The 12556-nt window shown below is 43.1% G+C and overlaps 1 protein-coding gene across 18 annotated transcripts in view; it reads right to left on the bottom strand.

The window, feature by feature from the left end:
* The window catches only part of LOC144505107 (myotilin-like), a 117035-nt gene that overhangs the window by 48619 nt on the left and 55860 nt on the right, over positions 1–12556 (bottom strand). Inside the window, exon 1 of one of the 18 annotated variants that reach the window (XM_078230951.1) lies at positions 6678–6802. The exons of 14 other annotated variants lie outside the window; for them this stretch is intronic. The gene's annotated coding sequence lies outside the window, so the exon portion shown is untranslated. Of the gene's footprint in view, positions 1–6677; positions 6803–12556 lie in introns of those variants that run through there. 3 more of the 18 variants (XM_078230953.1, XM_078230954.1, XM_078230952.1) reach the window with 3 other exon arrangements.

Genomic DNA, 12556 nt, shown 5'->3' with positions numbered 1-12556 from the left:
TGTGGCCTCCTGTCACAAATTCCCATCTCTCCCACCGCGCACTGAGGAGTATGAGCAGGTGTCGGGCTGGAATCTGTACTTTTATTTAAATGTGGCCCTCCCAAAAAGATCAGCAGTCTCCATGTTTATTACCCTGTCATTGGATTCCTCACGCCCTTCCCAACTTTGGTTAAGATCGAGGCCATTATCTTTCCAATCGACTATCAGGTTGTTTCTTAAATGTGTGTACATTTTTAAAAGCGGTTCGCAAGCATCGCTCCCCAGGGCAGGGCTATAGTTTATTAACAGAGATTTAAAGACAGATTTTAAGATTGTGACTGTGTGATATAAGCTAATGAATTATTACATTGAGAAAAGTAGTGGAAAAAAGCTGCTGTTAAAATGTTGTTGGATCGCCGGTATCATTATTAAGCTCCTGATTCTTGTGAGCAGTAGATTGTGACTACAAATACATCATGATGTGGAGCTGCCGGCGTTGGACTGGGGTAAACACAGTAAGAGCTTTAACAACACCAGGTTAAAGTCCAACAGGTTTATTTGGTAGCAAATACCATTAGCTTTTGGAGCGCTGCTCCTCCGTCAGATGGAGTGGATATGTGCTCTCAAACAGGGCACGGAGACACAAAATTTCCACTCCATCTGACGAAGGAGCAGCGCTCCGAAAGCTAATGGTATTTGCTACCAAATAAACCCGTTGGACTTTAACCTGGTGTTGTTAAAACTCTTACAAATACATCACCAGCCCTGTGCCCTCTGCATAATGTATACAGTCTTTAGAAACATTTTGTACCAGTCATTAAACTGTCATTAAACAGGACGTCCCTGTTTCAGTGTTTGCCAGATATATTTTTTTTCATTTTAGAAATGTCTGTGTTTTTGCCCTGGTCCCTCGTGATTTATGTATCGCTGGAACTTAATACTCTGTCAGAAAGGAATTAATACCAGAATATTTTTATGAAAATGAAATAATAATGGTTTTTATTTAATGACCTTCATTCATCACCTTTGACCTTAGCATTTATATAGATCAATAGTAGAATGGCGCTGCTGTGGTGCTGCTATTTTGAGTATTGTTCAGATGTTCATTGGTATGGTAAGAACAAGTGGTTCTAATTTTAAATGCACTGGTATTTTTTTCATGCAGAAGGTACAATTTTAGTAGCAATGGGGTGAAATGCTTCTCTATTAGTGGGGTTTTGGTGTTATTTTTGATGTTATTTTAAATGGACTTTAACTCTTTTTCTCCTGAGAAACCTCCTTCTTCTGTTATTTTTACAACTTTTAGATTTACTAGGATGCTACCGGGACTTGATGGTTTGAGTTATAAGGAGAGGCTGGATAGATTGGGACTTTTTTCTCTGGAGCCTGGGAGGCTTAGGGGTGATCTTATAGAGATCTATTAAATAATGAGGGACATAGATCAGCTAGATAGTCAATATCTCTTCCCAAAGGTAGGGGAGTCTAAAACTAGGTTTAAGGTGAGAAGGGAGAGATACAAAAGGGTCCAGAGGGGCAATCTTTTCACACAAGAAAATGGTGAGTGTCTGGAACAAGCTGCCAGAGGTAGTAGTAGAGGCGGGTACAATTTTGTCTTTTAAAAAGCGTTTAGACAGTTACATGGGTAAGATTGGTATAGAGGGATATGGGCCAAACGCGGGCAATTGGGACTATCTTAGGGATTAAAAATGGGGCGGCATGGACAAGTTGGGCCGAAGGGCCTGCTTCCATGCTGTAAACCTCTATAACTGAGTCTTTTTGCTTCTGTTTAAGTCACGTGAAAATGTCAGTTTATGGACTTGGAACAGAAGCGACTAAATTGTTCTGTTTTACTGAATGGAGAGTAATGAATACTCTCGTCTCTTTGCTGAAAATTAATCTCTCTGCATTCTGCATATTGGCCAGGATTAATATAGCTACGGGAGTATAATACAAAAAAATGTACAGACATTGAAATTTAGCTGCATCAGATCCCCAGTTTAAAGTTCATTTATTTGTGTCACAAGTAGGCTTACATTAACATTGCAATGAAGTTACTGTGAAAATCCCCGAGTTGCCACACTCTGGTACCTGTTCGTGTACACTGAGGGAGAATTTAGCATGACCAATGCATCTAACCAGCACGTCTTTCAGACTGTGGGAGGAAACCAGCGCACCCAGAGGAAACCCAGGCAGACATGGATAGAATGTGCAAACTCCACACAGGCAGTGACCCTATCCGGGAATCGAACCTGGGCCCCTGGCGCTCTGAGGCAGCAGTGCTAACCACTGTGCCACTGTGCTGCCCAGACCCACCCAGCTCCATTGACAGAAATAGTGGAATGATAATGGCTGCATGTTATGCTCACTATAAGTCCAGGGATCAACTTGGTCTTATCTTTTTCCTCAAAGAATTCGCTTTCATGTTACCACAGACTCCAGTTATTGTGCCTTTTAACTGATGTAGTAAATAGTCTTGGGGGCCTTTCGGTGGTAGAGAACTTGAATGAAATGATTTATTGTTTATTAGAATGCATTTATTATGGCACCGTCTGTGGAATGTTGGAAAATACTACCTTCCTAATAGATAAGATCCACTGCAATGTAGGAAGTCAGTGCAAGAAGGAAGAAAATGCAAAGTTTCCTTGGAACTCTCTTTTTTCTTTCTCCGAGCATTCAATCTGAGCTAAAGGGAACTCTGTTGACAACTTGCTCCAACAGACTAAAGATTTAAGATAATAAGTGTTCAGACATGTTGGGCAAAAATTTCCCAGAGATTTCTGGACTCTTGAATTTGGGAACCCAAATGGGAGCCTTGAACCCACACTTGCTGAGAGTGAGACCAGCTCAGCAGTATTCCCAGAGGTGGGATCTTAACTGGCTACCTTCACAGTCCGAAAGACGTGAGGGTTAGTTGCATTGGCCATGCTAAATTCTCCCTCAGTGCACCCGAACAGGAGCCGAAGTGTGGCAACTAGGGGATTTTCACAGTAACTTCATTGCAGTGTTAATGTAAGCCTACTAGTGACACTAATAAAAAAAACTTAACAATGTCCCATTAAAAATGGCAGGTGGGTTCCATATTAAGGGCAGCACGGTGGCACTGTGCTTAGCATTGCTGCCTCACAACTCCAGGGACCTGGGTTTAATCCCTGGCTTGGGTCACTGTCTATGTGGAGTGTGCACATTCTCCCCATGTCTGCATGGGTTTTCTCTGGCTGTTCCGATTTCCTCCCACAGTCCAAAAATGTGCAGGTTAAGTTGATTGGCCATGCTAAATTGCTGTCCCTTAGTGTCCCGGGATGTGTATGTTAGAGGGATTAACAGGGTAAATGTGTGAGGTTTCAGGGATAGAGCCTGGGTGGGATTGTTGTCGGTGCAGACTCAATGGGCCGAATGGCCTCCTTCTGCACTGTAGGGTTTCTATAATTCTATATCATAGGACTGGCAGATCTGGAGACTTGGCAGCCCTCCCCCCATTCCCCCCCTTCCACCCCCTCCCCTCCCCCAGCAAGGGTGGGCACTGCTGAAGCAGGTAGGTGACTTTGAAGTCACCTCGACAAGGAAGTGCACTCAGAAGTGTAAAAATAAATGGATATATTTGGGGGAAAGGGCAACAGGTCACTCTGATTGCAGGGGGAACACCTCCGGTTGGATTGTTGGGGCCACAGGAGTAGTCTCTCTTGCCTGTGAATCCCTCCCTATTTTCTTGGTCCTTTTGCCTCCAAGCCCACAATGAGATTAAATTACATTGTGGGGTAGATTCCACAGCACTGGAGTAACAGACAAACGGGCAAACCTTGAGCACCAAGATCCCAGGGCAATCACTAGGTGACATTGGTGGTTTCCTAGTGTGGCAAGGGCCAATACTGGAACCTTGGCAAAAAGCTGATCTGAAACTACACAGAACTTTAATATGAGAAACTTCCAGTCAGTGTCCATGATAAAGTTGCTCATATCATTTTAGAGTTCTATGGACACAAAGATTTAAACTGACCCCAGGCATCTTTCCAGGAGAGTTTCAACAGTATCCTGGAGGTGGGAGAGACCATGTTATTGAGAGTCGGTCGTTTCAGCATTGCAATCACTGATCCAGGATCAAACTGGGATCAAACCCCTGGAATGTTTGCACCCTCTCTGCTCCAGGATCAGACTGGGACCAAACTCCAGGAATGTTCCCACCCTCTCTGCTCCAGGATCAAACTGGGATGGTGGCAACGTTTATATGAAAATACAAAGTTGGCAATTTAATTTCCTACCTAGGTTAATATTCAAAGGTTTTAACTCAATGGAAGTTGATCCTTCTATGTTGTTTGATTTCAAGAAGGAACTAGATATGGTTCTTGGGGCTAACGGGATTAAGAGATATGGGGGGAAGGCGGGATGAGGGTATTGAATTTAATGAGCAGCCATGATCATAATGGATGGTCGAGCAAGCTCGAAGGGCCTAATGGCCGACTCCTGCTAGTATTTCCTATGTTTATTTCTATGTGTGATCTCTCTCAGACCCCGGAACGTGAGCACTAGGAGATTGTAACTCATTTATTTCCTGTTTTGACTGCTGCCTGAAATTGATAGGAATGATGTGATGGTTTTGTCTGTGGGAGTGAGAAATCGTACGATTTTATTATATGGTCAGGCACTAAAGAAGCAGTCCCGGGCACGATAAGTCATGTGTGAGCAGTGGTCAGGGATGTTAGGAATGGGTTAACTGCAACCTTCCACTTTAGACCTAATTTGTATATTAATTGTTCAGTAGTACTCACCGGGATATATAAAGGGGTTACAGGTGGCACTGGGTGTTGGGTGCGTGTGTATGTGGAGTTGTAAAAGAGAATAAAGTGAGTTTGTGAAGAAGCTGGACTTGCATCATCTTTTATTACTGGACTGCAACTGAGAGGCTCAACAAGGGATAGGGCCAGGAAGGGACTGGTAGGAAAGGTGAAGGTTCCCTTGCTGGGCCAGGAGGAGAATTTAATATCTTCTGCTGAAGGCTTGGACACATATCTCCAAATAAGATTGTCGGAGTCTGAGTGACTTTGTCAGTTCCCAGCATAACAATATCATAGAACCAAAAATTGGTTACGGCACAGAAGGAGGCCAATCGGCCCATCATATCCAAGCCGACTTTCCTCACAACTTGACTAATGCCACCAATCCCCCCACTGCCCCCCACCCCCCCACCCCTCCCCGCCTACCACCATCTTTCCCCCACAATCCTGTAAATTCTTTCCCTTCTTAGTTATGGGGAACCCTGAAACTTGATCCCAAATATTGAGGTATTAATTTGATGGGGGCAGGACTGCATTGTCTTTAGTCCAGAGGCTAATTTACTCCCTATCACCTGGACTGCTGAGGGAGCTGGATTGAAATCGAGGCTTCTGTTCCAGTTCTTATTTGTTCTATGATGTAAACTTTCTGTTTTGGGGTGAGTGAGACACCTGAGGTCATATTCCTCTGGAGCCAATTATTGACTGAGGAAAGAAGTTTGGAAGAATTTTAATGGAAGTTCCATTACATCATCTGTTCTAAAGTAGAACAATAAACTGGCAGCACACCAGAACAGGACAAATGATCCCATTGCTTATTAATTCCAATAAGTCCCTGAATAAGACATTCCCTGATTTTTTGTCTATTTCTGAATATCTGTAGATTTGATTTGTTGCTTGATACTAAATAAACAAATCTCTGGAATCATCCAGCACAGTGGTTATCACTGCTGCCTCACAGCGCCGGAGACCCGGGTTCGATTCCCGGCTTGGGTCACTGTCTGTGTGGAGTTTGCACATTCTCTCCGTGTCTGAGTGGGTGTCCTCCGGGTGCTCTGGTTTCCTCCCACAGTCCACAGACATGTGGGTTAAGTGCATTGGCCAGGCCAAATTCTCCCTCGGTGTACCCAAACAGGTGCCAGAGTGTGGCGACTAGGGGATTTTCACAGCAACTTTATTGCAGTGTTAATGTAAGCCTTACTTGTGACTAATAAATAAACTTTAATGACTAACGCATATCTTACCATCATTTGGTCTGCAATACCAAACATCCAGGAGGCCATGAAAGCTTTATGGTTAAATAAAGGCACTGCGATGAATGATCATGTCACCTCTGGCATAATGAATGTTTAATATGCCATGAATTATTAAAATATATTCTCCCTTTTCAATTAATGTAACCATTTTGGGACTTGTTTCCAGATTTCAGCTACACAGGTCAATCCAGTGCAAGTCGCAGTGCATTGCTGCTATTTATTCAAATAAATTCTTACAGTGACAGCAAACTCCAAACAGCCTTCATGCTAAGTCTATAAAAAAACTTTTTACTTCAGACATTATTATACTTATGTTTGAATGCTATATTTAGTAGATAAGGTTGAATAAGAACAAATCACAAATATTTTGCACATGGAAAATATCGAGACACTGTTAAAAAAATTTTTTGCAATTTAGTTCTCTTGAACTCAATATAATTTTTAGAAAGTAATTGGAAAAGCAGCTAACTATATATTTTATTTGGAATATGGTTTTATTATATATGTCTAGTCATAGGAATCAATAATGGTGATTTTTCTAAGAACTTATTTTTAAATCATTGTAACGAAGCACTGCTATTTATTTTCCATAACTCTTTAAAAGATAAATCAAGTTTTATCTTTATAAACATTTTACTTTTTCTCTCACCAAGTACAAGTCAGTTGGTTATCTTACCTTAATTGAGTATTCCTGTCGGATTTAAGTTATTCTGTTACATGCACCGTGGGAGTCCTTTTGGTACTGCTATTAACTGAGAAGCTAAACTTTAGAACTTAGTGGTTGTATATAGTACAGGCAGTGAGGGGATGACGTTTGGTGAATGATTGATCTGTCACTGTAGCAGTATATCACTTACTTCCTCACCAAAGTAAGAGTCCCTCTTCAAATCTGGTCACAGATTGGGTCACCCCAATAGGGGTTTGTGATACAGTGAAGTATCATAGAATCCCTACAGTACAGAAGGAGGCCATTTGGCCCATCGAGTCTGTACCGACCACAATCCCATCCAGGCCCTATTTCCATAACCCCACGTATTTACCCTGCTAATCCCCCTGACACTAGGGTCAATTTAGCATGGCCAATCAACCTAACCCGCACATCTTTGGACTGTGGGAGGAAACAGGAGCACCTGGAGGAAACCCATGCAGACACAGAGAGAATGTGCAAACTCCACACAGACAGTGACCCAAAGCCAGAATTGAACCTTGGACCCTGGCACTATGAGGCAGCTGTGCTAACCACTGTGCCACTCACAATTATTCAACTAGTTTTCTTTATCTGGGTGCATGCTGTAACTCCTCATTATAGGTTTCAGTATGTTGTCACTGCCATTATGGTAATATCATTTTTTTTGTCATTAACACCTAACTTTGTACCTGATTTTCTCCTGGTCCACTAGTTCCTCTTTGTTGTGTAGCCAGGATTCTGTCAATATCCTTTTGTTACTGGCTGGGTGTTGGAGAACATCCTAAGAATGTTTTCCTGACCTTTCCTCTCTCTCGCTGGAAAACACATCAGTTTCAGTCAGATTACCCAGTGGAAGTTAGCAGCTCCCTAAATGGTGACTTGACAGTGGAATTCTATGTTGTAGTTTTCTCCAACTATTTCAGTGTATTGTGTGACTGAATATATATATATGTACAGAAAATTTTCAGGATTTCTAAACAGAAACACATTTTTTGTGACAGTGCTTGCTATGTCCATGTATCTTCCCATTGCCACGTGCTCCATGGTGACAGAGGTTTAACAGCCGAGGCATAGATCAGCTCGATAGTCAACATCTTTTCCCAAAAGTAGGGGAGTCTAAAACTAGAGGGCATAGGTTTAAGGTGAGAGGGGAGAGATACAAAAGGGTCCAGAGGGGCAATTTTTTCACACAGAGGGTGGTGAGTGTCTGGAATAAGCTGCCAGAGGTAGTAGTAGAGGCGGGGTACAATTTGGTCTTTTAAAAAGCATTTACAGTTACATGGGTAAGATGGGTATAGAGGGATATGGGCCAAACGCGGGCAATTGGGACTAGCTTAATGGTTTTTAAAAATGGGCAGCATGGACAAGTTGGGCCCAAGGGCCTGTTTCCATGATGTAATCTTCTATGACTCTACATGACAATTTGCCATAAGAACATTGTTGACACTATGGCACTCGTGTGATTTAGTTGTGGTGTTACTGACAGAATTCTGTCTTAAATTCGCTGTTTGCTGACTGGATCAAGGCGGTACATTTCTGTCCTGCCACATTTGATCCATTTGATCTGGATTTATGGTCTGCGATTTGAATATCTGATAGCCAGCCATCTCCTTGAAATTCTTCTCTAAAGAAAATGATGTTCACAGTGTTCTGATCTGGGTGAACAAATCTTACATGAACAATGCATATATTCCACTGTTGTTAGTCTTTAAGAGTTTGTCAACGTATCCAGTTATAATGTCATTTTCCCTGAGCATGTTCTTATACTGTCACATGTGCATCATTGCAAAGGAGCAGATTTTTTTACACAGAGAGTAGTAGGTGCCTGGAACTCGTTGTCGGGGGAGGTAGTGGAAGCGGATACGGTAGTGACTTTTAAGGGGCGTCTTGACAAGTACATGAATAGGATGGGAATAGAGGGATATGGTCCCCGGAAGGGTAGGGGGTTTTAGTTAAGTCGGGCAGCATGGTCGGTGCAGGCTTGGAGGACCGAAGGGCCTGTTCCTGTGCTGTAATTTTCTTTGTTCTTGTTCTTTGTTCTTTGAGCTCTCTCTTCCTGCAGTGATCCAAGGTCAGGTTACACTCAACTCTTATCTTGTCTGAATTGCAATATGAAGTGTGGTGTTAAGAGGGGTTTGCAATAATCACTCACCTGAAATCGCAAGATGTTTAAAAAGTTACATGTGTAACTATGTGCAGAGATTTGGTGGATGTGGAAATGCAGACTCAATGACAACAGCCCACAGTGCAACTGAATCACTGCAACAGTACAAACATGGGAACTTACGAACTACGGCCAGAATTTTAACACTGGAATCAGGGCGGGCGAGGTTCGCAGAACAGAATTCTCTGTTGGCCTTGGGTGGGATTTTATGAGCTTCACCCGAGCGAGGTCATTTTGTGTTAACAGAGTTACAATTTTAGCTTTATTACCAAAGGACAATGAAGCAGGTAGTGTTATTTTAGTGCCCAAAGTATCTCGATTCCATCTAATACTTTTAAAATGTTGACTCCAGTTAACATAAGAAAATACATGTAGATTTTTAAAGTTTGCATCGAGGTATAGAAATTCATCTTGTACAGTGACTAGAATCACTCTTATTTTGAAATGAGGAACTTGTTTAATTTTTTTTTAGGCTGCCTACTGAATTCTTAGAGCAAATGTGACTCAATCCATCTATTCACTGGCTCCTTTGTGACAGCACATCCCAATTTTTCTCACTTCAGTTGCTTGTCATTGTTATGTTGGTATTTATTCTTAGAAAGTTTCTCACTGGATCATTTTTGCAAACAAAATCTAAAGAAATGCTTCAACCACAACCTTTTCTCTGCATTTTGTTTTAGAACGATTGATGATTTCAATGTTTCAGCCTTTGGGCTGACGAGATAGTCCATGTCATTTACTGACCTTTAATATGAATGGTATGCCACCTATTGATAGATTTCAATTTAGTGACGGAAGGCTGAACTAAAATAGCGTGCCTTAATCCACACTCTCAAACTCGATTGAAAGCAAGTTGTGTTACAATCAAATTGACAATGAACAACCTTTTGGTTATAAAAGGGTTGTATGGGTTTACATTTTAAATTAGTTATTATGTTGGATCAAGTTCTTTTTAAGAAAATCGCAGCTAGTTAAATCCCTTCAACTTTGTTGTAATCTCTGCTAACCAAGGATGGAGAACATTCTTCTTGCTACCACTGCCCTCCGACATCCAATTCACACACACTTGTTTCATTTATTAAAGTTAAAGTTTATTTATTAGTCACGAGTAAGCTTGCATTCACACTGTAATGAAGTTACTGTGAAAATCCCCTTGTTGCCACACTCCAGCGCCTGTTCGGGTACACTGAGGGAGAATTTAGCATGGCCAATCAACCTAATCCGCACATCTTTGGAGTGTGGGAGGAAACTGGAGCACCCAGAAGAAACCCACGCAGACATGGGGAGAATGTGCAAACTCCACACAGACAGTGACCCAAGCCAGGAATTGAACCTGGGTCCCTGGCACTGTGAGGCAGCAGTGCTAACCACTGTGCCAGCCCTAAGTGCCTCAGTGATGATGTGAAAATCTTGAGTAATGTGGATTTTACAACACAGTGAAAGGCCATTCGGCCAATTAGGTCTATGCCTGTATTTATGCTCCACATCAGCCTTCTCCTACCGAATTTATCTCACCCTATCAACATATCCCTCATATCAACACATTCTCCCTCACATACTTACCTTTACATGTATCCACACTGTTCATCTCAACTGGTCTATATTGTAGCAAGTTCCACATTCTAACCAAGGAAGTTTATCATAGAATCATTCAATCCCTACACTGCAGAAGGAGGCCATTTGGCCCATCAAGTCTGTACCGACTATCCTACAGAGCATCTTATCTGGGACCTATCCTCATAACCCGACATATTTACCCCCTGATCCCCCTACCCTACACATCTTTGGACACTAAGGGGCAATTTGGCATGGCCAATCCACCTAACCTGCACATCTTTGGACTGTGGGAGGGAACTGGAGCACCCAGAGGAAACCCACACAGGCATGGGGAGAACGTGCAAACTCCACATAGGCAGCTGCCCAATTTCTTATTGGATTTTTTAGCGACTATCTTATATTTCTAATCCCCAGTTTTGGATTCTATAATAATGGTGGCACAACATCCACTGGATAATGTGATACCACAATACGAAAACGTGAACTGCCTTTGTTCTCTTGTGCCTTTGTGGAATAACTCAACAATAGCAGTCCATATGAAGATGATGCACGGTGGCACAGTGGTTAGCACTGCTGCCTCACAGTGCCAGGGACCTGGATTCGATTCCCGGCTTGGGTCACTGTCTGTGTGGAGTCTGCATTTTCTCCTCATTTCTGTGTGGGTTTCCCGTGGGTGCTCCGGTTTCCTCCCACAGTCCAAAAGACGTGCTGGTTAGGTGCATTGGACATGCTAAATTCTCCCAAAGTGTACCCAAACAGGCGCCGGAGTGTGGCGACTTGGGGTATTTTCACAGTAACTTCATTGCAGTGTTAGTGTAAGCCTACTTGTGACACTAATAAATATACTTAAACGTTAAACTTAAAATGATGGAATGGAATCTAATTTCAATATTTACCCAGAATGGAACTATTAATGTCTTGTGCCTCTGGGCTGAGGTTGCCCACTAGCTCATCTTCATTTCTAACATTAGTTTCCTCCCAGAATCCCCTTTCTACTGCCTCAGACATCTGTTTCTGGTTTAAATCATAGATTGGAGGTGGTACAGAATCAAAGATCGAATGTATGAATAGGGTGGTGGGATGTCCAGCTAGGTCTGATGGTGCTTCACAGAATGACCATTCCTTTTGAAAATTACAACATTCCTTCAAGCAAAACCTCCCCAAAGTCTCAACCAGAGATGTTCCTAAAATCTCCAGTGTTGCTGTCACTGTGAATAGTGACAATGGCAAGAAGCTGAATGAGTGCGAGGTTTTCACTGTGTGCCTCAGCTCCTGCTGTGACCACCTGTTTCTGTTGGAGGTGGGATCAAGGGGCTGTACGGGGATCTTTTGACATAACGTAAGTATTGTGTAAATCAAGTGTTTTATCATCAGTTAGTCCCAGTGTGTTTCTTTTTGCTCCAGTGTAATTATCTCATTTGTGAGTAACTTTGATTATGGGCTAAATCTACCCAACAAAATGGCAGTGTTGTTTCTGGTGAGAAAACAGCAGGTTTCTCCCCAGAGAAACACATCAGTTTTCTCTCCAGATCTAATGACACTGCCAAAAAAAAGTCAAATGGCGTGTTTCAATATGCTGTCAAAACCCAGCTGTGTGGCTTTTGCTACCAAATAAACCTGTTGGACTTTAACCTGGTGTTGTTAAACTTCTTACTGTGTTTACCCCAGTCCAACGCCAGCATCTCCACATCATGAAAACCCAGCTGCGCAGAGATCTGGGCACCATCATAACCTGAATAAACCTCCCTCTCACCCCACCCCCAGCCCACCACGGAGGCCTTGGGGGTTCCCCTCCCCACCCCCAATCGGAGTCGGTGCTTCTCTATGCCATTCCCCCCCCACCCCCGCCGATCGTCGGCCCTTTCTCCCCCCCCCCTCCCAATAGTCTGAACCGGTACCCCCCTCCCTCCTCCTGCCTGCTCCAACGGCCATCCTGGCATCCCCAGCGTCTCCGTACGCTCCTGGCTGCCACCATACCTAAAAGAATCCCATTCCCCCCCCTCCATGAGGCTCTCAGTGGGGGCCTGCCCCTTGGAACATGGGCATTGCCAGGCCACTGTTGGGCATATCCCTCTGCCCCGGGGGCTATTCTTACCTTTACGCCCCTGGGATACCCGGCACTGTCAGTTTGGCACAGGTTGGTACT

Source organism: Mustelus asterias, chromosome 16, assembly GCF_964213995.1.
Source record: "Mustelus asterias chromosome 16, sMusAst1.hap1.1, whole genome shotgun sequence".
In the NCBI taxonomy this organism is placed as follows: domain Eukaryota; kingdom Metazoa; phylum Chordata; class Chondrichthyes; order Carcharhiniformes; family Triakidae; genus Mustelus; species Mustelus asterias.
This window is presented reverse-complemented; position numbering and strand designations above follow the sequence as displayed.